General features: G+C 50.7%; 1 long non-coding RNA gene and 1 other non-coding gene across 2 annotated transcripts; both read right to left on the bottom strand.

The window, feature by feature from the left end:
- Positions 1-15,747: 15,747 nt before the first annotated feature.
- LOC142038939 (uncharacterized) lies at positions 15,748-19,170 on the bottom strand. The gene is made up of 2 exons (XR_012652743.1): positions 18,870-19,170; positions 15,748-15,885 (listed from the first exon to the last, which is right to left on the bottom strand). It is a non-coding gene; the product is annotated as an uncharacterized LOC142038939 (long non-coding RNA).
- Positions 18,604-18,783, bottom strand: LOC142039286 (small Cajal body-specific RNA 16). The gene has a single exon (XR_012652861.1).
- Positions 19,171-26,158: the final 6,988 nt, after the last annotated feature.

Genomic DNA, 26,158 nt, shown 5'->3' on the forward strand with positions numbered 1-26,158 from the left:
TGTTTTCTGCAGAAACAATAATCTTAACAAGATAGACACAGCAGAGGAAAATAATATGGTTTTAAATTTTTCTTTTATTTTTTATATTCCTGTTGCATCTTCTTTTACAGAAGCTCCAGCACTGCATTGTTAGAAGGAATATAAATGAATAAATGGGTGGGTGAAATGTTTAAGGAAAGCTGTGAAGCATGCTGAAGACTGAAGCCCAGAGGACACAGGCTGAAAGTGCAAACCATTCAATATTTTCAGAAAATTAGGAATGCAGCTTGCTAGATATGAGGGGAAGTTGGGCCTTAGGGAGGTTATGCAAGGTCGGTCACTCCCCACCATCTGAGCACTTTTCCTGGATTGCATTCCTCCACGTTACGAACTTTGGTTATACGAATCAAAGCCCAATCATTTATCTTGTTCCAGGAAATATTGCTATGGAAACTAATGAGAAGTACTGCTAGTCAATCCTTTTTTATTATTAATAATAAGTAACTTAAAGTACAATTGCCTGAGAGCAGTGCAGGTCTGATGTATACACAAAAACATTCAAAATTCCTCCAGGCCTTGCTGTAATCCAGTGCAAGCCCCCGGAATTTCAGCAGGCAGGAACTTGCTCTGGTTTCTTTTGTTTGCATCTCGGAGAGCGAATAAAAGTGAAGCGGTCCTGGCTTCTTACTGTCCAGCAGGTCTCATCTTTGCAGCTTTTGTACTAAAGAGAGGAGATTGTTAGGAGTTCTCAACAAGAGAGAACATGCGTTCATTCAAGGTCTTGCTGCTAAGCTGTATGTTTATTAAAAGTACGTGAAAGAGGGATGAGATTTTGAGTTCAGATATACTGAAGTTCTTCAAGAGCTGTACCCTAATAAATCAGTCCCATCTGAGTCAGTGGAATTTTTTATGTACCACTGGCTACATTGAAATAAATGCCTTCATCCTAAACCTTTAAAACCATGAAAAATGTCCCAAATGATAACATTTTAGCTAAAATAAGCATGATGACTGACAAACAGCTAATGGGACAGAGTTGTGCCCTGGGGACATGCGATTCTGGTTTACACAGAGTTCTTATTAAATGCCTTATAGGTACTTAACTAGGTGTCACAATTTTTTCTTTCCCTTGTCAGTCCAGGGAGCCAGTACCTGGTGGTGCTGGATATGAGCTGGTATGAATTCCTTCACTCCTTTACTCTTAAAACTAAAGTAACTGTGACACCCAGGTTCAGTCCTCCAGACACATACCTGAATGTGCTCATCGGTAACAGCTATACATATTTTTGTAAGCTCCCTGTATAGCCCATACTGGGGAAACGGTACACAGGAGCAGAAATTTTGCCACATACCTTGGGAGATCTTAAAGCCCTTTGTAATGGCAGGGAAGATACTAATAATAATGCCAATATGCAGATATAAATATTGAGGCTCACAAAATGCTATAGGAAAAGTCATGCAGTAAATCAATATATCAGTATGAGAAAGCAGACCAGAGCTCTTCACTTCCAGGGTGATCTCCTTATTCCCAAGCACTGCTGCCTTTAAGCTCTGTGGTAGTTTTCCACCATTGACAAGATTGGGAACAGGGTAAAATATCTCCACGCTGGCCTGTGTTCAGAGAGGTGATGTTAATGTATGAAACCTAGAAGGCATTAAACTCTTGAGATTTTTATTCAGGATTAAACTGGCCTTAGCTTACTATAGTTTAGTGCAATATAAGCAAAGGTGTATTAACTTTGTACCATTATTTGATTTATCTGAACTTTCCCATATGTCATGGTGTAGAAAAGCCTTAAATGACCTTGTAGACTGGAGCCCTTTATAGTTTGATGCCACAAACAGTCAGAAACATGTTTTTTCCTTTCTTCTCAAGTGACTGATAGGAAAATTGCATTGTAGGCTGGGAGCTGGCCAGCGACACCAGCTGCCAGCCCTTGGACTCCAGCAGCTGACATCAGAGCACAGGCACCATTGGCATAGCAAAGGTTACGTAGCCAAACATTAGCAAATAGGACTAAGTCCTGATTCATAAAATACATGAATCGGGATGAGCATGTGGAAAGCATCCCAGCCCTTATTCACATCTTCTCATTGCAAAGCCCATAACCATATGAGGCTTCCTGCATCGAATTCAGCGTCACTGCTCATAAGCAGTGCAGTGCTAAGGCAAAAGTGAGCAGGTGGTGCAGGGGGGGGCTGCTAGTACAGAAATAATTAAAGCGTGAGGAGCTAGTGGAGTGTATATTCTGGACGAAGCATCAAATCCAACACTCATTCCAAAACCCATGTTGGATATTTGTAACACCCAAAAGGTTCATAGCACAGTCTTCTTGGGGGTGCTTGAGGAGGGGGAGACACCCTTTGGGGCTCCCACAGGATTGTTTTATCCCTCAGACATCAGGAGGTGGCACAGGGGGGCCAAAATGCCAAAGGGAACTCCACCCCATGACCTTTTTTCTAGTATAAAGGGAAAAACACTGGGATGATAACTTACTTGCTGGAGTATTTTATTGTTGCTGAAGATGTCACGCTCATAACACAGGGAGCTGGAGCTGTAAGCAAGGAAGGGTTTACTGGGCTGTTGGGAATGCCCAGCTTTTCTAACTGCCTTTGGAAACACCCCTTGTGCCCCTGTGCCGCTGCCTGGGAGCTGCGTGGCACCTGCCTCACAGTGAACAGCCTGTTACCAGTTGCCTCTTTAAGTGAGTTAAAGGACTGCCTGGGTCTGATCAGTTCATTAATAACACTTTTCAATCCTTAGAAAAATATCAGTCTCAGCCAATAGCAAATGCAAGGATGAGTAAATTTCCTATAAAAATATAAACAAAGGCTGTTTATTATCCCTCTTTTTAATGAGTCTGACAGTACAAATAATACTCTCATCTACTTCAACAAGTGCTGAATCAAGCTGTTGGGTCTCACCAGGTATAGACTTTGTTCCTATTTGCCTGTAAAATGTTGATAATTTTTTTTTAAAAATACCAGAGGAGTAATAAGAAACAATTACTTATTATTAAAAGTGTTCCACAAATCCAGCTCCTTTTAAAGTATGCACTGACCCTACCAGTACTGGGTCTGCACCCTGTGGGCAAACAGTGCACCCTTTCACTGGAGCTCGGTCAGGACAAGCCTTCTTTGTGGCTGCTGCTCTGCCAGCATAACAGTGTGTGTATCTGTATAGTTTATTCCCGTGCCTGAAGGAAAATGAGGCATATCATTATGAGGCACTTGCACACCAAAATAACTACCAGTATAGCTATTTCAGGGTTTATTTTTTAAGTCACACTATCTGTGGATCAGGCCTGTGCTGGCAGCCTTCATCCAGAGATCTCTTAGAAAACACTTAAGAAACATAAGCTTCATGACGCTATTTGCAGGCCCTAGAAATGCTGCTTATCTTCTCTGATCAGCAGAATTCTTTGCACGAATTCCGGTCCTGTATCCAAGGCAATCTCATTATTTGCTATACATGCTCAATCTGCTTGCTAATTTCTTTTTCCTTGTCACAGGGGAGGAACCTTCCTGTGCTCCACAGGCGTGCCTGTGTTTGGAAGATTAAAGAAAGCAAGGCAGACGCATTAAAAATGTCACCCACTTGCAGTGGCGGCAGCCTGAATAGTGAGTGCAATTTAGAGGCAGATGTTCCCTCCAATTGAATTGTCTGTGTCACCGATTCCAGCGAGTTCAATGTTCCTGAAAAGTGTGAGGCAGAGGGCATTGCTGAGCAGAAGGCTGGCTGCATCCAGGGACCTGGCACACTGCAAGTCGCAGGTCTGCTGATTTTGACATGGCTGCAGCATTAATCTGTCTCAGCCTCGAGCACCACTGGCTGACTCTCTGTCCTGGAATTAATTTGGCTAATGTACCGCATGATGGAAAGCCACGTTTGCTATCTCTTTGCTAGGCAAGATTTAACAGAGATTGATAGCATCCTCTATCCCTGGATAAGTGAAGTGGTAGCAGAGCTCCACTGAAGGGATACCCACCGAGAGTTTGGCTCTATCTCTTTAGGGCTGAGAGATGGTATATTTAACACCTCATGGGTCTTGTAGCTGTCAGCATGGGGCAGAGGGAGCCTGAGCAGAGAAGGAAGAAGGGGAGTTGCCTTTTGAGTCAAGCACTGGCTCTGCAACCCCTGTGCAAGTGGGATGTGTAGAAGGTTTTTTTCTGAGGGCAGCTTCCAAATAGCAGTCTCAAAATAACTTGGTTTAATGAAGGGGATGATCTCCAGCACAGGAAGCCTATTTGCAGTCATGGTTTCAAGCTGGTAGCTACAGACTCATGTGTGACCACTGAGTATTTCAAATGAGCTAATGAACAGCTGTTCTGTTTGATTTGCTTTTGGTCATAACCAGCCTGAGTCTGAATTAAATGAGCCTAATGGTGAAAAGAACCGATATGCCCCAGTACAACTCCCTGGACAGAGACTGGAAACAAGCCCGGTGCTTCCTTAGTGCCCTATCCCCAACACCATGAGTACACCTGGGTCTTCCTGGGCCTTTGCTGCACCACTTCTATGGGGAGCAAGAAAGGAGAGGGGTCTTGAGCACCCAGGAGGTAGCAAGAGGTCAGATGAATATGGCAGCAGCGGGAGTGGAGGCACCACCAGCCAAGCAGAGGCAAGACCCCCAGGCTCCAGAGAAGCAAAGGACAAATCTGCCCAGAAGGTTCACCCAAAGGTGACATCCAGCTCAGGAAGCAGAAGAGGATGCACGATAGACAGGATGACACGGGAGGGACAACATTATATATTCACCAGAGCTCCAGCTAAATTAATTTTGTATCTCAGTCGGTAGGAAAGGGCTTTTTGAGGGGGGGCTGGGCACCCCTTTACAACCACTCTGTGAGATGCACACTCCGCACTGGGTGAGCAACTGTGTGCCTTCCCTCCCCATCACTGCTGTGGCCACATCCAGCACTGGCATGTTCAGCAACACACAGAGAACTACAGGTGATTGCAAAAAAACCCATTAGTACATGGATGTAAGCCACACCAACGCAGCACTGCTCAAGCTAACCCAGAAGGAGGTTTTAAATGTAGGCAAGCTAACAGCCAAAAATAAACCCCAACCCACCCTGGCTGCTGCGCTCTGCCATGGGAACAATATTGTGCATATGATCAGATTCAGCAGGACACAAGCAGCCTAAGGGTCTTTTTACATTTGGCTTGAAAAGGCTAAAAATAGCACCCCAAACCCCATTCCTTTTTTGTATTGCCATCTCCTCTGCCTGTTCCTATTCACTGGCACTTTTACATGCAAAGCAGGATTTGGGATCCAAGGCCCAGTAATTAGACTCCAGCCCAGCAGCTGCAAGTGGAACAGCTGGAGGTGTTATTTCTGTGGGTTATTAATTGACTCTATGAAAAAAAACTGAGCTCAGCAAACAGAAAGCCAGTGAGCCGCAGTCCACAGCAACATGACAAGGTCTTAGTGACAGAAAAAGATAAAATAAAAGAGAGAGCCCAGTATCCTAAAGCCGATTAGTTATAGCAATTTCTCCAAAGCTAAATATAGAAAAAAAATCCTCCCCCATCTTCAGCTCCGTTGGCGGAGATGAGAAAGCACAAGGAAGGAGATAGAGAGAATTTTCATTTTTCACTTAACCCCCTCATGGGCTGCAGAGAGAAACTGCTGCTTTGGTGATGCTCCCAACACTTAAAACCAGATTCCCTGAGCAGCTACACCCTGCCCACCCCTTTCCTCAGCACCAACGAGTGTAGCTGCATTTGCTCCAGCCACGAAGCCCAGCCTCTGGGCTGCTGAGCGGCATCACCGTGCTGGGCAGGGGAGCGAAGCAGGAAAGCTCCCGGTGGCAGCTCAGCACCCGGTCACGGCTGGGCCAGAGCGGTCCCCAGCACCTCTCAGCTGGGCACAGATGGGTGAGCTTGCAGAGCCTCCCCTTCCCAAGCACTGCCTCCCTTCAAAGGGGCTGAACCACCCACACTGCCCGAAACCAAAGCAGGAGAGAGCAAGGAGACCTCCTGCCTCCAATTTTCCTTCCTCCCTGCCTTTCCTGCAGCTGGGGACAGACAAGGCTTGGGGACAGATGGAGCCACCTGGGGCCAGGCGAGAAACCCTGCATCAGTGGCCAGAGTAAGAAAAAGCTCAGGGTGCTGGTGGCAGGAGAGAACAGGACCTGGGCCATTGCCTCAGCGAAACCTACTGCACATCTCCTTAGACCTCAGGCAAATAAATAACAGGCGAATCCAGCAGAGATGCTGAGAAGCTGGGAAAGCAACAGAGCATTTCGGATTTATGGGAAATTAATTTAGCCCTTGTCTGGATGCTGACAGCCAGCAAGGCTCTGTCCCCAAGACAGCCCAGGCTGTGGCCTCTTTGTTCAGGCCCTAGGCTTAACTTCCGAAAAAAATCATCATCATACATCGGAGGGGAAGCAGCACCTCTCCCAGCAGAGAGGACAGCCAGGTTCGGTGTACCTAGGCAGCATCTCTGCTGGCAGCCAAAGGGGGGGGGGAGGCAGCGGAAAGGCTGCTGCTGCTTTGGACCAGCCTTGCCAGTATCTTGCCAAAACTCAGCCCAAGAAACCTCCCTCCGCAGCAGTCCTTGGCAGGAGACAGGACAGCCCTGTGTTCCACGGCTCCGTCACAGGGATTTCTTCCCACTTTCATCACCCATACAGCAAGAGGAGCACTGGAGGCCCCCCCAGACATCTCTTCCCAATGGTCAGCCATAAGCAAGACACACAGAAGATGGTTAGAAGAAGGGGATATTTCTCTCCAACCTCCACCCTTGACACTAACCACCCCTCCTGTTGGGTCTGGGGTATTTTTAGTCCCTCCCATGCTCCCAGCTGCACAGGCTCCATCTCTGGAGGTGGCTGAGTGAAACCTGCATTTTGTAATCTCACCCTTTGGAGACCACTTCTCTGAGGTCCAACCAATTCCCTTAGAAATACCTTCAACATGAGCATGCACTCCTGCATCCAAGCCTACCCCTGACCTTGCTGCCAGGACCGCCTGCTTTCTGTGCCAGCCTGGCAGCGCTCCTGTAGGAAAGCTCCTCTTCAAAAGCCAGCTCTGCCACGTGCTGTGAACTGGGAAGAGCTGTCAGAACTCCTGCCGGGTGCCAGCACTTCATTGCTGTAGGACGGGGCTGTCCGTTAGTCCTTTCTTTCCTGCTGCTTTGCCTCAGCCACAGTCTGCCTGCTCTGCACGGAGTACCCAGGGTGCACAACCCTCCCCAAGCCATGGCAAGGCCATGGGGCTTCCAAAACATGGTGGGTTCCATGCTGTTACGTGGCCTATCCCCAGGCTGGAGGTTCCCACAACAGCATCACCTTTGTGCAGAGACAAAGGTAGAAGTGGCCGGGGGACAGGGGCAGCCGCAGAACAGGGTTCCCATGGGGAAGGCAGGGCTGGGTGCCCAACTTCAGGGCTACGGGGACACATCATCTTTCCCCTCGCCCATTAATTCAGCCCAACCAGGCAATTGCTCTGTGTCTGACAACACGGGAGCAGCTGTAGTTTGCACAGGCCCTAAGTCCCTGCGGTGGCTGCACGCACCCCCCCCATACTACCTTTAACCTGGGCAGGTGGGCTGCAAACATGCTGCCATGGGAAGGGAATTCAGCATCACCTGTGTGATCCTACTCAAGCTTGGGGAAATGCATGTTGCTCGTGCATCCACAGGTCTGGCAGTACCACAACTCTCCAGGCTTTTTTCCTTAGTAAGACTCAATATATGCCATCTGTGCTACCATCACACCTCTCCACAAGATCCAAAGTTGTGGTTGCACAGGGATAGACAGCGCTTTGGGGACAGCAGAAGGGAAGGAAGCTTCTTTGTGCGGGATGGGGATTTGAGAGCAAAGCACATCAAGCAAGCTGAAGGAGAGTGACATTTTCCTTCCCAGCTGCTATATCCTTGCCCACACAGCCAGTGGGATGATTCCGTGCAGCTAGCAATGCGACGTGATTAGTAAACAAATGATGCATTTGCACCAGGAAGAAAGAAAAAAAAAAAGAGAGGAAGGGAGGAGAAAAGCAAGGAAGCAAGCCACATTTTGGGATAGTAGAATGCAGCAGTGAGCTCTTTAAAAATCTGCTGAGGAAGGCACTTGCACAGCACATGGTTTGGGCAGATCAATGAAGCTGCAAAGTGGCCCACTCCTGGCAGGCACACAAATCCACTTTCTAATGAAATTTACAGCAAGTGGAATTTAGGTCACTACTTGGAAGCATTCAGTTTATTCCAGGCAGCTTTTTAAATATTTAAGAAATAGCTGTCAAATTAAGCCTGCTCACCTCTGGCTGGAAGGTCCAACTTGGAACCATGGCAGATTACTTAGCTACAGCTTAAAAAAATATGTATTTTTAAGCTTTCTTTGATTGCCCCCTCCCTTCATCATCACAGCACAGTGACTGAAATCAAATCCTGCCCTGCAATCCTGGCACAGGTGGGAACTAAGGGCCCAAGTGATGCTCAGGCTATACCCAGCCCGGTCTCATCAGGGCAGTAGGACACCTGGATGTGACCCTCCTGCAGCCTGTGCTCTCCCTCCAGCAGTAAATACAGGACTTTATCTGCTACTGAAGGAAGACCAACACTACAGCCAGACCTAAAAACAGCTCTCAAGGGAACAGCTAAAAGCAGCCTCTTAGCAGAGGTGAACCTTCACTAAAGGCTAAGCGATGCTAAGTGGAAGGATCTGGCTTGAACTGGTGGTTGCTAGCGCTATTCCCAGATGTCACACTTTAAGAGAGCTGCTGGAGCCTCTTCAATAGGTGGTGGGGAGGGAGGAAAGGTGGAAACCGGGCAGTTCTCCGGCTGTTTACCCAGCAGAAGTGGCCACAGCCCCAAATCTCCATGCTCTCAATTCCTGTACAAATCAGAGTGAAAGTACAGACATTTCCTCTTCCGACAATGCAAAGTTTAACGTTTTGCATAACACGCTGGCAGCATTAACTGATTCCTGTCCCAGCTGAAGGTCCAGCCTGCCAGGCACAGACCTCAAAGCTTTTCCAGCCTAAACACAAACCAGGAGCAGAGGAGGAAAGAGCAGAAGGCTGCCTCAGAGCACGGCTGGGCTCCCGGCATGTGGCTGCACGGTGCTGGTTCCTGGCTCTTGAGGACTGACACAGTGGAAGAGCAACATGTCCTTGTGGCTACAGGGCCTGAGGGCTTAGTGCGAGGGAAGAAGCCACCTCCACAGCAAGGCACTTGCTGGGACATGCTTTGGAGGTCAAAGCAGTTTTCCACCTGCCCGACCCCAGCCTCCATTCGCTGCAGGCAGGGCATCTCCCCTGCCCACACAGGACATCTCCCCTGCCCACACGGGACCTGCTCCCCTTGCTTGGGGTCTGGCTTTTCTCCCAGCCCAGCCCCAGCACTCAGGATTTGGCCTGTCTGCAGCTGAGGAAAAACATGGGTGCATATGCAAACACCTCTGCCTCCTTCCTCATTATTTTTGACTTGCACACATAAATATCCATTTCATGCTCAGCTGATGAAGGATTTGCTTGGCTGGGTTACGACCCTGGCTGCGGCTCTGCAGCTGGCTTTGTACCAGCCAGTCGGTCTCTGACCTACCTTCCATCATCACTCCTGGGCTTGGACGAGCACACCAGCATGTGGCTGCTGGGCACCGCTGCTGCACGCAGCGTGGCACCATCCACCACGGCCCTGGCAGTCCTTGCCCTCTGCTCTGCCCTGCGAGACAGTATCGGGGCACAGCAAAGGCCATGCACGGAGATGGATGAGGAGGGACCAGTGGTGCAGAGAAAATACCGTCCCTGCATAGCTCCACAAGCCTCGCTTTCCTCTCCTGTCAGCACTGCATGCCAGCCTCCTCCGGATGGCTCAGCTGCCACCTTGGCTCCGCTCAGCCCTCGGGCTGTGAGCGTGTGCGAGTTTGCCCTCGAGTTAATTCACGCCGGCGCCCATTCAGCTGGGTGGCGGAGTTGGCAACAAGGCCCTTGGATGGAGAATCTCGCAGGAGGGCTCAGGGCACCGTGGTCTCGCTGGCCTCCCTGCCCCAGAGCTGGGACCCGTCCCCTGCATGCCTCCGGGGAGCTGCCTCCCCTTGCCCTGCCTCGGGTCTCCTGCCTGCAGCTCCAGGATGGGAGAGCACCAGAAACAGCAGCTGGTTGCTCTGTGTACAAAAAGGACCCTCCGGCCGGGCTACGCGCACCTTGCTTTTCCCATGCGTAAAATGGGAGTAAGCCAAGCTCCCACAGACAGCCAAAGGCACTGACTGCTCTTTTGCTTTCTACCTAGGAGGACAAATGCTCAGCATTAGATGTCTTACAAGAGGCATCAGATATTTTATTCCATCCCCTGGCAGGGGAAGGATGTTTTCATCCATCCTCTACTCCTAGGCACCCGCAGGGTTTCATGCTCCGCACCCTTCTCCGCTGCAGCTGGCTGCAGGAAGCAGCACGTCCTTTTTCCCCTCAGTCCCAAGGGGCTGCCCTCTTGCTTGGGGAACAGGGCACATATTTTAAATCCAGAAAGTTGTGCACAGACCAGTTAAAAAACAAACAATGCAGGTGAGAGCACAAAACACACTCCAGCAAAATCAAGGCAGCCCAGCAGAGCAGGGTGCCTCACTGCGGGTTTTACTTTCACACATCTTTTATGACGTCTTGGCCAGCCCCAGGTTTTCTATTCCACAGGAAATTCCAACACCAAAAAACCCAAATCAGGCCAAATTCAGAGGGTTCGGGTTTTTCTTTTTTTTTTTTTTTTTTTTTTCCCAGAAACCTTAAAGAAAAAGGAAGAAGCTGTAATTCTAGAGCACTGAATTTGGGATTGAGGACTGTAAGAAGAAACACTCACAGCATCATGACATCCCAACCTTTCTGTACCCAGGTAGTATCTTTCAGCCTGGGGATACACAGGAGACGGCCATACTGGGGCTCTGTGACCGGGATTCATTATTTAGGAGGAGAACCCTCATCCTGACAATAAAAACAACCCCCCTAAACTCTGCCTGGAAGAGAGAATAATTATTCAGCCTGGAGGACTAATCTGATGTGGAAAATCAGGGGAGGAGGCTGGCTCTGGCTTTTCCTCCATGCCTTGAGCTGGCTGGTGAGGAGGGAACGGTTTGCCCTCTAACTCAAGCTGGGCCTCCTGTTCTGAAGACATTTCCAACAGTGGTGTTTGGAAAGCACAGAAGACCTGCGGCGCCCGCTCCAGCCAAGCAAAAGCCATCAGCCTTGCACTCACTTTTGCCGAGAGAAGCCTGACAGCCCACAGCACCTTCTCTGAGACGGATTTTCCTTTTTCCATTTAGCAGATTCTGATTAGTCTGAAAAGAAGACAAATGTGGCTGCTTTGGCCCAGCAGGTTATACAGACTTTATCAAGCACAAACCTCCTTATCAGGCCGTGTTGGCGGGTGGCAGAGCTGTGTGTGTGGCACTATCCGTTATCACTGGTGTCTGCAAGCACAGCGGAGAGGGCACTGTCTGCTTTTACTGCACCTGCAACCACAGCTCTCCAGTGGAGAGGGATTTCTTTTTTTATTTTTTTTTTTTTTTCTGTTATGGAAGAAATAAGTTAAAATAGAGAATTTGCATCCTGGTCCAAGAGTCCTGACCTGAAGTTTTACTTCTCTCAAAACAAGTCTGGCATCCAAATGGGCTGAAAAGCCAAGTCATTCCCCATGGATGCTACCATGCCACAGATGACCTCAGGTATGGTGATGGTATCACAGCTCTGCCATGGGCTGGGGCACTTCCCTGCCAGGGAAAAGCAATCAGCTGCATGTCAGAAAGGGCAGTAGTTCCTGAAACCCAAGCGCCCTGACTCTGCCATCCTGCATTCAGTGCACATATACCCATTTTTGCAATGAAGATCTGGCCGCCATCAGTGCAGAGCTGCCTGCTGTCCTGGGCAGTGCTGCTGGGCAGCTTCAGCAGGGACCAGACGCTGCCAGCTGGCTGGTGGAGCTCAGGGCTGACCTCACCTTCAGCACTGAGATCTCCAGGGCCTCAGGTCCAGCAGGACTTTCCCCTGCAGCAAGAACAACTACTGAGAAGCCATTAAAAACCCAGTTCTGTGGTTAGAAGCAGGAGAGAAGATTGCAAGCAGTGTCTATACTCAGTGCCCTGGGTTACATTGCAGGATGAATCCCAGTCTCCCTACAAAAACACAATGGGCAGAACTTTTTCCAAAAAGCCACGGGATGTGCAGAGCATGACCTCACCAGTCAGAAATGGAGGAATTGAGAAAGCTGTGTGCGGGCAGCAGGCTAAGACAAGCAGAGCCAGCGAGGCTGTACCTCCCCGACCCGCAGAGCTGACGTAAGGGCTTGATGCTGCCAAAAGGCAGAGGTCCGGCTCACCCAGTGCCCACCGGGACCTTCTGCAGCCAGCCTAGCTCCTTAATCCAGCAGCAATAAAATGCTTTTCTGCCAGGCAAGTGAGTTGCATCAGCTCCTTGCGAGGAGTAAGACGAGCCAGCCTGAGCTGGGCACGGTAAGTGCTGCAGCTCCCTTCCCGCAGTGACGGGCTGCTCGAGCAGCTCCTATCCCCATGTCCCCAGAGCAGCCGGAGGAACCATGTTAGGGCACAAGGTGAAATGAGCAGAGAAATCCCATGTGCTGCGCAACAGGGACCCAAGAGCGTAAGGGAAGAGCAGAGGGGAGTTGAGCTGCCTGGGGCTGGAAGAACAGGTTGGATGCTGCAGCAGGATAGCCCACCCACCCATGCAAAGGATTATTGCTGCTCCCATCCACGAAGCTGTTTTCAAGCAGACTGACAGAGACGGGTCAGAAGCTGCAGAGCCCCATGGGGCTCTGCTGTGTGGGGAGGAAGGCACCACGCTGCCCCAGGGCAGGGTAAAGCAGCACTTGGAGGGCCACCAGGTCCAGGACCTGCCAAAGAGCAACATTCCGTCCAGCGAGCAGAGGCCTTGCTCCAACAAAGCACGCTTCCTCTCGGCTTGCCGTCAGCGCAGGGAGCGCGTCCAAGCCGATCACTCATTGCTCTGGAGACTCATGTACTTGTGAGATGAGCTATTCTTACCCACGCAGGAAGGAACGGCTTGCAAATGGCACGAACAAGTGCATGGCTTGACCTTATCGCGGCGCGCAGGGCGCAAACGGCGGATGAGGTTCCTCCAAACAATTACTCACGCTTTGGAGATGGGGTTGTGTTTGCAAAAACACGGAGCCACAGTGGTGGCCAAAGCACTTTGCGCACAACTTCACAGCTGGGGAAGAAAAATAAATGGTGTGTGCTTGGAGAGCTGGGGCAAAGCACTGCTTCGGGGCTAGACTCTGTTTGGGTGCCACTCACACATGGACACCCACCACCCCTGCCAGCACCCTCAGCACCTATCCTGGGTCTCTCTGCAACTCACACAGGGCTCACAGACGCCCTCACATTGCCCAGCACCAAACTGCCAGAGATGTGTGAAATCCTCAGGAAAGACGAGCTGTTTGATATTGCCCACCTTCACGCAGGCGAGAGAGCAGCGAGGGAGAGGGGGACAAGCACCTTGTGAACCACAGGGTTTAAAACCATTCTCCTTCTGGGAGAGCCTGGAGCTAACCGTGGTGGGGATTAATTTTGCCCAATCAGTGGGCAAAACTAGTAAAACAGCACAGGCTTCAAAATATATCCATGTGATATCAACATTGACTGGATAGGGTGTTTGCCTACTCTCTTTGTCTTGGCAATAAATTCTTAGTTGCTATTTATGACACTTACAGCAGCTTCAAGTTGTAGGAAAACCAAATGGGCAACTGATAAGCAAACTCAGGTGCACTCATCTTCCTGGGGCCACAAGAGGCTCTGGAGCAGGCAAGCAGGGACAGGGGGTGCATCACCCTGCTCCAGACAGGCGCAAGCCACTTTTACAATGCAATTTGAGTCACTCCAGCTGACAAACAAGTAAGATCCTTAAGCATGATTTGCAAGTTACACAGCCCCAAATATCCAACTGACCCACTTCTCCCACGGTGCTTTCCTCAAACGAAGGCTGTTTACAATCTCTAATCCACTTTGCATGTTGGTTAAACAGAGACCTCAGCACACTGAGCTGGTGGAGGCTGTGTCCTGCCTGTACCTGTCAGCCCAAAGAGGCTTTTACTGTAAGAGCGCTTATACTCCAACTAGTGACCTCAGCCGCTGGACTGTTTTCACAGCAAGACCCCAGGAGAGGTGCCAGGACGGGCTGGGGACCACGCTTGGCAGTCATGTGCATATGACCGTAACAAGACACAGCATCCCCCAGGAGAAGCTGGGGAAAAGCACATTTATTTTAAAGGCAAACGGTGACCAGCTCCTTGCTGACCCATTCTGAATTAAAACCTTCAAAGACAACATTGACATTATTTCTGCAGAAGCCACAAGCTCAAAAAGATGTAAAATTTCCGTGAAAACAAAGCAAAGGCAGAGAAGCCATTGCAGGACTGCCCTTCTCGCAGGCACCCCCTCACCTCCTCACCCTGAATACTCGCACTCCCCAGCCCCACGAGCAGCACCCCATTTCAGCTGCCTCCCCGTTGCTCTCCAGCCAGCCTTCAACCTGACACCCAACTGACTGTGGTAGGAGCAGGAACCGGCAGACACCATCTTTCAGCCAAGAACTGCTCCCCTCTGGGATGTAAAGATCAAAGTACAAAATGTCCACAGACCCCAGCCAGTACCAGCAGCCTGAGAGGGCGTACAGTCCTCTGCATCTCAAGCTGCAGCAATCACATACTCACGAAGATGCCCTTCTCTCCTTTGGGTACGCCTGCTCAAGCACTGCAAGGGCTGGAGCAAAGCCAGCATTGCTGGGTTTAGTTCTGCTCAAGAATTCACTCTTAATGTGACACTTAAAAGGCAAAACTTAGCGAGAAAGAAATCCTGTACTTGGCCAAGGAGCCAGCATGGCTACCATGAGCTGAGCAGCTTTTGCGGCTCTTTCTACGAGCACTAAGCACAGGAAACACAGACAGCTCAGCAAGCAGCGCGGGTTCATGGCATCTCACAGCACACCGGCCTCAGGCTTGGCTTGGGAGCGTTGCAGATCAAGCAGAAATTCCCTCTACCTATGAAATGAAATCTAGAGGCCAAGCTCTTTGCAGTGCAAGTGAAAAGTTACTCCTCGCTGTTAGCAAGGGTACATTTTACTACCCAGGTTGGAGGAAAGGGAACGTGGCATATGCAGTTAACCCTCCAAGCAATCTCTTCCAGGTACCTGCACTGGATGTGGGCACTAACTGTATCAAACCTACCGCAGAGCTGCCTCCCCCCGGGCACGCACGCACATTGCTTACGAGTAATTCCTGGCTGCACGCCGGCCAGTGCCCAGCACCATCACATGGAGCGGACGGCGAGCCCGGCTGATGGTTATATAATGCACAAGCAACCTGGGCTGCTGCCAGCCAACGTGCAAAGCCGGGATCTTCAACGGGAACGTAATCCCGCCGCGGCCTCGCTGCCCGCACATCCGATTAAAGGAAGAAAGTCTCCCGGTTTTCCAGTTTTGGCGAAAGCAAACCATTCTGCGGAACTTCACACCCTCTAGCGGAGATGGGAGCTTGGCACACGGAGGAGATGCTCTCAAGTCCTTCGGCACTGCTGAATTCAATTCAAGATTGAATTACTCCCACAGATCCCCAAAGCACATCTAGAGAGCACTACACCTCTCCAGCATGTGATTGCCCCGGGCACAAGTCACAAGTGTCAGTGTAGAAGTAGTTTTATATGCCTACTTGCCTGTATGCACACTTGCAGCACCTTAAAAATCTTTCTCCTTTGTTCACACGCAATAGCAAGCATTAAATATGAAGGAAGAAAGTCAACTTTGAGAACCAGATTTTATTCATGTTTACCATCTAGTTAGGCAAAACTATTTTCTATAACCTAAAAAGACACAGGTATAACCAAACTGCAAGGGCGGCACTCTCACCATCCTGCAGAACAATCTTCTGGCCCAGCCACCTGAAAAGGAACAACGAGGATGTTCAGCCACAGCAAATACACTGCAGGGAAAGCTGGGCACAGGCGTCAAGAGCTGCTCAGCGTGTGCGCCAGGCAGTCAGACCCCACAAGGCTGCCACAAACACCTCTTGATCCAGGGCCCTCTTGCAAATGGCTATGTTGCATATTAATTACATTGAGAAAATACTTCGTTTAAAAGTTAGCCCACAGGAAAATCCTCAGTCAGACAAGTAACTTTGTTTTTAAAATTAAAATTCTTCAAGCTTAGAAGATATTTTTCTGATTTATATCCAACTTTTCACTCCTTTAATTAGAAACCTGAGAGGATTTAAATATAGCAAAACTTATAAATTTGGGGTTTAAGGATAAATACAGCTCATTTTCCAGGTGCAAGCAAAATCAGGATATTTGCAATCACCCTATCTAGGCCTCCATATGCTTTGTTCTGACAGCCCATGTGACCAAAAATACCAATTTGTAACCCAGGGAAGACTGACATCAGTGAAAGGAAAGGGAAATGCTTGTTCAAATAATAAACTGATCAAAAATGTCAGTCTGTAGCAGTACACAAGTGAAATGTCTTCTATCTGCAGACTGAGACTGTTGGACAGCTCTGCCCAGGTCAGTTCAATATCAGGAGACAAAGCAGAAAGGGAGAATTGGTTGCAAATTCAAAGCACGTGACTTTGCATCTGGTAAACTGAGCACAGCTTCACTTGGCGCAGGAGACATTACCCAGTCAGGGTGTTAGCCAGAAATCCAGCTACAGCTAGGGACCACTGTCCTACACAGACCCATCTTCTCTGGATCAGCATCAAGTGAAGCACCTAAGAAAGGCAGCATCCCACCCCCAGCTCTCCTTAAAATCCTTCCCAGTAGCATTTCTACCATGAAAACTTCCAACAGCACACCAGTGCCAATCACCACTTTTGGCACCATCTCCTTTCCAGCTGGGGGGAAGCTAGTCTCAAGCCTGCGGTGTCATGGTAAAATAAGGCTGCCAGATCAACCCAAGCAAGCGCCTGATCATACCAGGCATGGGAACGCAACTGCATTTCTGCCGAAACGGCCATAACACACAGCCCAGAGCTGATGCTTGTTCACACTGACAGCAGAAAGTCAGATGTGTGGCCAGCAGAAAGCCTGCCAGCACAGTGGTAACCTCCTAGACTCAGTGAGCATATCGGAGCCGGCAAAGTAAGCTTGTACTGGATCAGTGTTGTGTCACAGGGACGCAGAACTTGGGTCTGGCACCAGAAGGCCCTGAGCCTGCTTCATTTCTGCTGAGGCACAGCATGAACAGCGTTTTTTCAGAAATATACTTCATAGTGTTGTGGTTACCCTGGCAGAATCAGCTGGGCGAGACGTATGGTGGGAAAAATTCACCACCTGATGAATAAGTAGGTGCGACACAAAGAATTAACAGTGAGCTTGTTAAACCAGCAGGCTCCCAAATTAACACCCCACTGAAATTATCAGGGACAGTTCACACATCTGGTTAAAACGGCATGAAACTGGACAGAGCAACGGTATATTCAAGCTCCCAAGACAGACACATCAATCACATCCTTCTAATTCAGGTGCTGCTGGTGTGCAGTGCCCCCATTTTTAAGATTTGATTGGAAACAATAGCATCTGGCAGCTACTCCGAGGCCACTGTGCACACCATGGACTCTACAGCGTAGCAGAGTTCCCCCGCAAAACAAAGCCACTGTGGTGGGGAGGAAAGGGGGGGGCAGAAAAGTTGGTTTTCCCTCCCCCAAACTACACAGTCCTTCCTCTCCCTCCCAGCCTTTGAAACTGTTCACTTTTCCATAACTTCATTAACATGCTAGAAAGTTACTTATTTTTCTCTCCTCAGCTTGTTTTTGCTGCTTTACTGGGTTAAATCTGCTCACAGATAGGCCCTGACAAATCCCAGTGCCAGGTCAAGGCAAGCAAAGGAAGCAGTTTGCTGGGACTGGGGGCAAGGACGGTCTCCCATTTTAGCAGCTATGAAATATTTTTTTATCCCAAACTGCACCAAGAAGGCTTGCCAATCGCCGGCAGATCAGTTGCAGCCAAGCGCAAAACACAGTCTGATGGCAAAGCTGGTTTAAGGAGCACCTTCTTCCTCCCACTGTCTGACAACTCTTCAGTTGTACAGGAGCAACCATCTGGGGTGACCTCACTGTGAGCCAGATCAGCCAACCAACACCAACACCAAGCAGGAAAAGCGCGCTTTTTTTTTTTTTTTTTTTTTGGCAAAGAATTTTTGTCAGAAGCCAGGATTACTTTGGTGTCAGGTTCACAGCACAGGCCTTCCCCGCTCCCCTTCCCGTGTTTGTGAGAACACATGCTTGCCTGAGCTATGACCCCAGCTGAACTCCCCAGCTGTAGGAGAAAAACCAAACCATATAGAAAATCACAGACGTAACGAGAGCAAAGTACACAACTTCCAACAAAGCCTTACAATTTGCTCAAGTAAAGAAACCACCTTATCGGTATTCCCTACTATGTGGGGAACAAAGTTTTCGAATTCACATAGTACTAGTGATAAATCAAGTGAAAAAATATATGAGCAATGTATCTAAGTTCCACCTTCCATGTCTGTAAAACATGCCTGCAAAGGAAGTGCAGTATCAGTTTAATTTTGCTAGATGAATTTCAAAAGAAGATTCAGTATACATTAAAGAAACTAATCTAAAAGCTGTTTTCCCTTGGCTTAGGGGGGGAACCTGTTGTATGCAGTATCATACATGACCATCAAAACGCTGCATGAATGCTCACACCTGTTACTGCACAGGATGAACCCCAGCACGGAGCCCGCCTGGGAGTTGATCTCGGGCATGGGTGAGGCTGGCTGGTACAAGGCTGGGCCAGCTGGCCCCACCACCCAGCAGCCCTTCCCCAGCCCTGCACTCGCTGCAGTGCCCACAGACCCCTCGTGCCCCCTGCCCAGGAGGGACACACAGGGATCACCCACTCACCCCGTTCTCACTCACCTCAGGAACAGAAGCACCGAGGGCCAACGTAACCACTCACAGTTGCCATTCAGGGCTGTGGCTTCTCTGGGGCTCAGCCCTGGCAGAAAATCCTGCAACACACAAAGTTCTGGGAAAAACCACATGAAAAGCACACAGTCTCGGTCTGACCACCACCACGCTGTGCACACACCCTGCCCTGGCCACGCAACCCCCTCCCCGCTGCACAGCTTGCCCTTTCCACCCCTTGGACCCAAGTCAGCTCTCCCCCAGCACCCCCACTCCGTGGCACTGCCCACCCCACAGCCCTGCACCACCCCGCACCCACACCCCCAGTGCGGGCTCCAACACCTCCCCAGTGGAGGAACTGTAAGTCGAGTTTGTCCCCCGCACAGCATCCCAGCTCTCCTGCAACCCCCCCACCCCCCAGTGAACCCCACAACCTGCCCCCCAGGCCCTCGCTACCCCCCAAAGCCCCCTTGCACACCCCACAGTGCTCCAGCCCTCCCCACCGTCTCCCCCAGCCCCCCATCGCCCCCCACCTCGTCCCCCAGTCCCCAATGACCCCACACATCGCCCCCCACCTCCCACACCATCCCTCTACCCCCAATGACCCCCCCACATCGCCCCCCACCTCCCACACCGTCCCCCAGCCTCCAATGACCCCCTCACCTCCCACACCATCCCCCAGCCCCCAATGACCCCCCCACATCGCCCCCCACCTCCCACACCGTCCCCCAGCCCCCAATGACCCCCTCATCTCCCACACCGTCCCCCTGCCCCCAATGATCCCCCCCATCGCCCCCCACCTCCCACACCGTCCCCCAGCCCCCACTGCACCCCATACCCCGCCGCCTCTCCGTCCCCAATACACCCCACCACCACCCCAGCCCCATGCCCTGCCCCTCAGCCCCCAATACACCCCCCGATGCCGCCCGCACCCCCCGATGCACACATACACCCCCCCCGGCCCAGCCGCCCACCACCCGCCACGAGGCCCCGCACCGCCGGAAGCAGGAAGTGCGGAAAACCCACCGAGACGACGCGAAGGCCAGAGCGCCTGGCGGAATACTTCCGGCTTCCCCGGTCCTCCCAGCACGGCCTTAAAGGGCCAGCGACGTCTCGAAGCGGCCCGGCCGGCGTCGCTGTGGCAACCGGCGGGGCCCCAGCGTTGCAGGCCCCGGCAGCGAGTAGCCGGGTGGCGAGTGCCCCGGGCGGCAGGGCGATGTCAGCCCGGGGCGCTGGGCCTTGGCCGCTGCCCTTCGCGGTAACGCTCCGCGCTACCGGCTCCCCGGGGCCGCACCGGATCCCCCCGGGTGTGCAGAGGGGGGACGGGCCTCACGGGCACCGCTCGGGCTTCTCCATAAAACGGCCGGGACGAGAGCCGAGAACGGGGAGGGGGGGACACACCGAAAACATGGCCCCATCCAGCTCGGGGACCAGCCCTGGGACGGTGCCGGGTTTGGTGTTAGTCTCTGCACACGGAGGGTTCAGAGGCTGCTCTTGGCCGGAGCTGAAACCGCAGCGGCGTTAATACAGAGTAAATCAGTATTTAGATCTAATTTTCTGTTGATGGTTTTCAAGGCCGCCTGTTCAAGTTGAATTGTGGTTCACTTTCAGTGGCTCTGACAGCTTCCCTCTGGGCTAAGCCAGAGAGGCTTTTCAGCACGAATAAAGGTATCTCGCTCAGGTAATTTAATCACAAATTTCCCTCCAAGACATTTTGGTATAAATAGCCCAACAGAAGAAAAACACTGCAACACGCATCCAATAGCTTTCTCCCTGATGGCTCATTAAAAATGAATAAGCACTTAGTTTTATTCCTGCAATAACACATTTTAGCAGACCTTTTATAAAATATCCATACAGATCTAAACCATACATGCAGAACCTGGACAGGAAGAACAGCTGGTAAAGCCAAGCACCGCACCACTAGCAAATGCTCACTTTCAGGTTGCCCATAAAACCTTAGTGTGGCCTCTCGGTGCCGGCACAGTCAAGCAAGAGGCTTGAATGACATGGTGACAACTCGTCCCTCCAGCCTGTCTTCACACTGTGCGAGGGCAGATTGGCCCCGCTGGCTGAGCAGGTAATTCAATGCTCTGGTTTCCCATTAGTTGGTGTGAAGCCCCTGCCGTGCTGCCTGCACGCTGCCCAGAGCCTGCTCTGAATACTAAAACTGTTCATTTTCTTGTGATTTTTTTCTTCTGGTGCTTGTAAATATGCATGCGGAGTGTTTTACAAATACTGAGGAATGTCTTTCTAGTCCCTCTGAAATCAGAGGTCATGCTCCCCATTTTGCACACAGAATTGTGATGCAAAGGGATGAATGAAAACATAAAACCCCACAGATCTGAGGAGCTGACTTTGCAAAACCTGCTTCTGTGCTTTTCAGGGTACAAAGCCTTTTCCTTCTGCCCCTTGACCAGTGGTCACAAGCTGAGGGATATTCCCCTCTCCCAACACAACCCAGGTTTTCATGTGTTGCTGGTTTAATGTTGGCTGTGGTGATGCTTAGTGGTTGGGGTTTTTTTTGTTATGATCACAGTGAAATCCTTTAATGGTGCCAGAAGGTGCCCAGAGCATGGTAGAAGAGCCCCACAGCCAGTCTGCCCGAGGCTGGACCCTGGAACCTCGTGTGCGGTGGCCAGATGAGGCTCCTCGCAGGGCCAGACAAGCCAGTCAGGCTGCACAGGCACCCTGGGCAGCCTCACAAAAGAGGTGGGCTTTTCCAACTGAGTTAGAGGGGCTCTGAGACCCTCACAACCTTGTTTAACACCAGCGTGGCAGGGAGGTGGAGGAAGCAGCCAGACACTCCGCTCCAGACAGACACCCGCTTCCCTCTGGAGCAGCACATCAGGGTGGCACAGGGCCATGCGTGTGCAGAGCCTGAAAGCAAAAGCATTTCACGACGCATGCTGCAAACAGTGCAACATGCTGCACACCTTTGCTGTGTCCCCCTCCTCTCAAGCACCCTCTTTTGTCTCTCCGTTGCTGAAAGGAGCCATGGGACCGCACAGCCGCCCAGCGCCGACTGATCAGCTGCCACACACCCCCGTGCTTTCATTTTTCCTCAGTGTAATAACTGCCAGGGCTGCAGCCAGCTTTAAATGTTATGTATCTCATTTGTACAGCTGAACCTGTGCTGTCTGGCTGATGGCAGGGACAGCTCTGAAAACAAACTAATTCTTTTCTTTTTTTCCTTTTTGATAAAAGAAAACATTACCTCTCTGAGATTTACACACTAGATCAAGCATAAACCTGAATTATCTCCCTCTTCTTTTTTTCCAGGAGCAGATAATAGGTAGATCTATCCATCCGTCTGCTTTGTCACATGTCGCCCAGCTTGGCAGCATTTCTGTTGCTATTAAACCATGCTCATCCCCCTTGACATTTAAAGGACCGTTATATGATTACTGTCACAGTCTCGTATGTGGATCCTTAAACGAATTCTCTCCTCCTCTTCCCGCTGATGATGGATTTGCTCGTTTATGCCATAGTAATTTGTTTTTCTCATGCTGTGCTCCAGCAAAATGCTTTCATTGTCAAATGTGGTTTTCTGTACAGCCCTTCCCCGCGGTGCCATGTTACAACCGAGCAGCTCCGGGCAAATTGGAGCTGCCCTGTCTTTCAACAGTGGTAGCAAAACAAAATAGCATATGCCTTCAGGAACCTGATCATGCTGGGGTTGGATTCTCCTGCATTCGGAGTCACTGCTGCCACGGTGCAAACCGTGGCAGACCACAGTGCTGCGATTCCCATTGATGGGGCCTTGGGCTACCACGGCTGCTCCATCACACCCGTGCAGAATGTCCCGTGAGACACAGAGACATTGGCTCTGTGGTGAGGAGAACATGGCACTCGAGAGTAGGGAGTTGAGGCTTTCCGTCTCTTTGGGAGCCTCTTTTCCACCTCTTTTGGGTGGGAAGTGCCGTCAGCTTGAGGGATTGATTGCAGCTCATCCATCAGGTCAGCACACACATGGGGAGAATGTGCAGACCAGAGAGTTTGCTGCCACCAGAGCTTTTCCAGATGGTCTGCAAAGGGGAGAAACATTTCAGTGCACCAAGTCCTGAGAGAACTTTAAAGTCCCTTTTGGCCTCTCCTGTGTTCTCCTGTTGGCCAGATCAGAAGCACTGAGGGTGGTACCCAGCTCTGCCAAGTGCTGGTGGGCAGTTTTGCCAGAAAGTTGGTCTCTTACATGTCCAGACATTGAGTTAAATGGATAAAAGCACTCACCAGACAGTGTGAAACATAAAGACGAGCCCTTGTCCCATACATCAGTTCGTACTTTGAGTATCTCTGTTGTGAAAACCTGGCGCTCTACATGCTCCCAGCCTGCTCCCACCACACAAAAAACTCCTGCCTCTCCTAGGGCTGCTCACGCTGAGGGGCTTTGCCTGTCCTCGCAAGCAGGACCATTGGTGTGCCCTGGTTCCCGCCACCTCAGAAACAGGCCGTGAGTGGGGCTACCCTCGCCCACCTCGTGCTTGGAAAATGTGGCCAGCAGAGATCAAAATGCAAGCGTCCCCCTTGGATGGAGAGCGTCACGGCTGGTTTTGTGGCAGGTCATGTCACCTGGACTCCTGAGCCCAAGGCACTCAAAGCATGCATGTCCATCCTGCCACGGGGCTGCAGTGCTTCTGAGCTGAAAGCTTGGGGATCTCTGGCTTAACCTGAAAAACAGAGTGAAAATTTCCCACTCCACAGAGCTCAGTTGTTTCTAGAATTACTCCCATCAGCATCTCCTCTGTTCCCAATCCCCTGCCACAGAGAAGGTTGCAGAGGTTCGTGTATCTAATGAATTGCTATTCAAACCCACTTGATTGTAGAGAAACACCCTTGACCAAATCCAGCTGTGCTGGGGAAAGATGTTTTCTCTCTCAGGCACTTGTCACTGTCCCCAGCTGGAGGTTTCTCTCCCATCAGCCTGTCAGCAGGGCAGTTTGTGTGCACAATTCAGATGGAGCCAGCTGGGCTGGTGTCCTCTACTCCAAAGACAATAAATCTGAGAGCCGACAACCCGATAAGAAGCACTGCGGTGGCCTGGCATGCTGCTGATCACGGCACATCTACACTGCTACCTCCCACCTACCAGGGGCTTTTTGGAAGAATAACTCATTGTGGCAAAATTTCTGCCAGATCCAGTACCGTATGGCTGTGCTTCCTTCATATTAGCTGTACCAGGTATATTTATCCTCCAGCAGACAACACCAAGCTGCCAAGCAGTATGTCATGGAGCTTGACTAACTTCTCAGGCACAGACTAACTGTGCCCAGCCCTGAGCTCCTCTCTGCTGCCCGGTGGCTCAGCATTTCATGCATGAATTAACACCTGCAGAACAGCATCCTCAGACCTCTTCATAGAGGTGAAACAAACCCCAAAGTGGGATGGCGAGTCCTCCCCAAACTGTGCAACCAGCACATCTGCAAGGGTAGCGGTGTCCATGGCACGAGCTGCTGCAGGATGCTAACTCCTTCCACCAGCACAGCTGGATCTCAGAGATGATGTTTCTTGGCTGTATGCATGCTTGCAGGACAGGACTCAACAGCAGCAGTTATTCTTCTGGTCCTCCCAGGAAAACTGTGCAACAAGGACAGCCCTGCAGCTGGCAGCAAGGCGTTCAGCGTGCCTGCAAACATTGGGGGTAGTAACTGTCTTTAACCACAGCGGATCCCCTGTCTAAGCAGAGGAAAGCTGGGCAGTGCAGAGACGGGTGGTAGCTGGAGCCAGCCCTGAAAGGACCACGGCAGTCCCTTTCATTCTGTGCTCAGGTAGGCACACTCTGAAATGCCTTTGAAATACTCCAGAGCACTTGGTCCTTTTCCACCTGAAAGCTCCCTGTACCCTTGCGAGCGAGGTCAAGTCATGGCAGCAAAGAGGCAGCCGGAGGCACACCTGGAGCTCTGGTTGCTGAAATTATCCCAAGGAAATTCCTCCGTATTGCATTTTGGGGACCAGCGCGGACACCCTCTTGGCTCTGCAAAACCCACAGCCCTAAACGTCCCCCATCCCCAGCCAAGCACTGCCGCCCCTCGCAGAGCCCCCCGCACCCCCGACGAGCTGTTTTACACGGCCTGCAGCCGCCCGGGGACACGCTTCCAACACAGGCGCCTCGGATGAGTTGGTGCCCTTTGCAATCTCCTTCTGTTGCATTCCTATAGAGTTTGGCCAATTTGCATAACAAACACGCAGTATAAATGTCAAAATCGGCCACATCCATATCTTATTTTCACTTCAGACTCTAATTACATCATTTTGACTCTAACTTGCCTTTGCAAATAGCTGGAGCCTGGCAAGCCGGGGACGTCGCCTTCCCAGATCCCCGGGGCTGCGCTCCGAGAGCCCAACATCCATCTTACTTACGGCCGCCCGAGAGCTCCTGCCTTTCCTGCAGATGCAATTAGTGGCTCTGCCACTGCTGCCCAGCACAAATGGACCCAGGGAGGAGAGAAAAAGACATGCTGAGCCAGGAGACAGACCTGCATGGCAGCCCAGAGAAGCAGATGGCCTCTTCTGCATGCCAAGAGGGAAACCGAGGCAGAAACAGCCAGGGGTCTGGCTCTCCGTTGCAGACCCACACTGCAGATCTGGATTCCCGGTGCTACCCTTGTCTCACTTTGGTTTGCACAATTTCTCGTGAAGTGCCATGAGAACAGATGTGTGCAGGGTGTTTTTGCAGGTGCAGGGTGAGGGGTGAGGAGAGACAGCTCCAAACCCCGGTCTCTTCCAGACTTACCCATGCACTCCTTTCCTCCTCCTGCTGAGCTGTGGATAAACCCTCTATAAACCCTGAATAAACCTACCTGCTGCTCTCCATGACAGCCCCACTGACTGCATCCGTTGCCTCCTGTGGGGCACATTTTGGGCTTGCATCTAAAGGTTTCAGAATCCCTAAAGCACCACTTTTCATTTAATTCTCCAGATGCAAATGAGGATTTGCAGGAAACCATTTGATTCACAGGTTCATCCTTTATTTTGGCAGATAGCATCAGTTAAACGCCTGCTTATTTCTGCTTTGTGAGAACAATATAAACCACTTAAGTACACATACAAGATAGACTGATCCATAAGTGCTTATGAGCTGTTTGATTTACCGGGGCGTCTTTATCTTTGCTGAGTATCTTAGAAAGTCATTTATTATTTAGCAGTAAATTAAAGCAGAGGGTCTGTGATTTTCAACAACAGAAATTAATATCCCAGCACTCCTTTGTACCATATATATCTATAATTTACAGCACTGAAATCGGCCAGATAGAGCTGCGAGACAATCCGTTTCCCCTTCTCCCTTGTTACCTCCTGATTACTGC

The sequence above is a fragment of the Buteo buteo genome, chromosome 13 (genome assembly GCF_964188355.1).
Source record: "Buteo buteo chromosome 13, bButBut1.hap1.1, whole genome shotgun sequence".
Classification (NCBI taxonomy): Eukaryota; Metazoa; Chordata; class Aves; order Accipitriformes; family Accipitridae; genus Buteo; species Buteo buteo.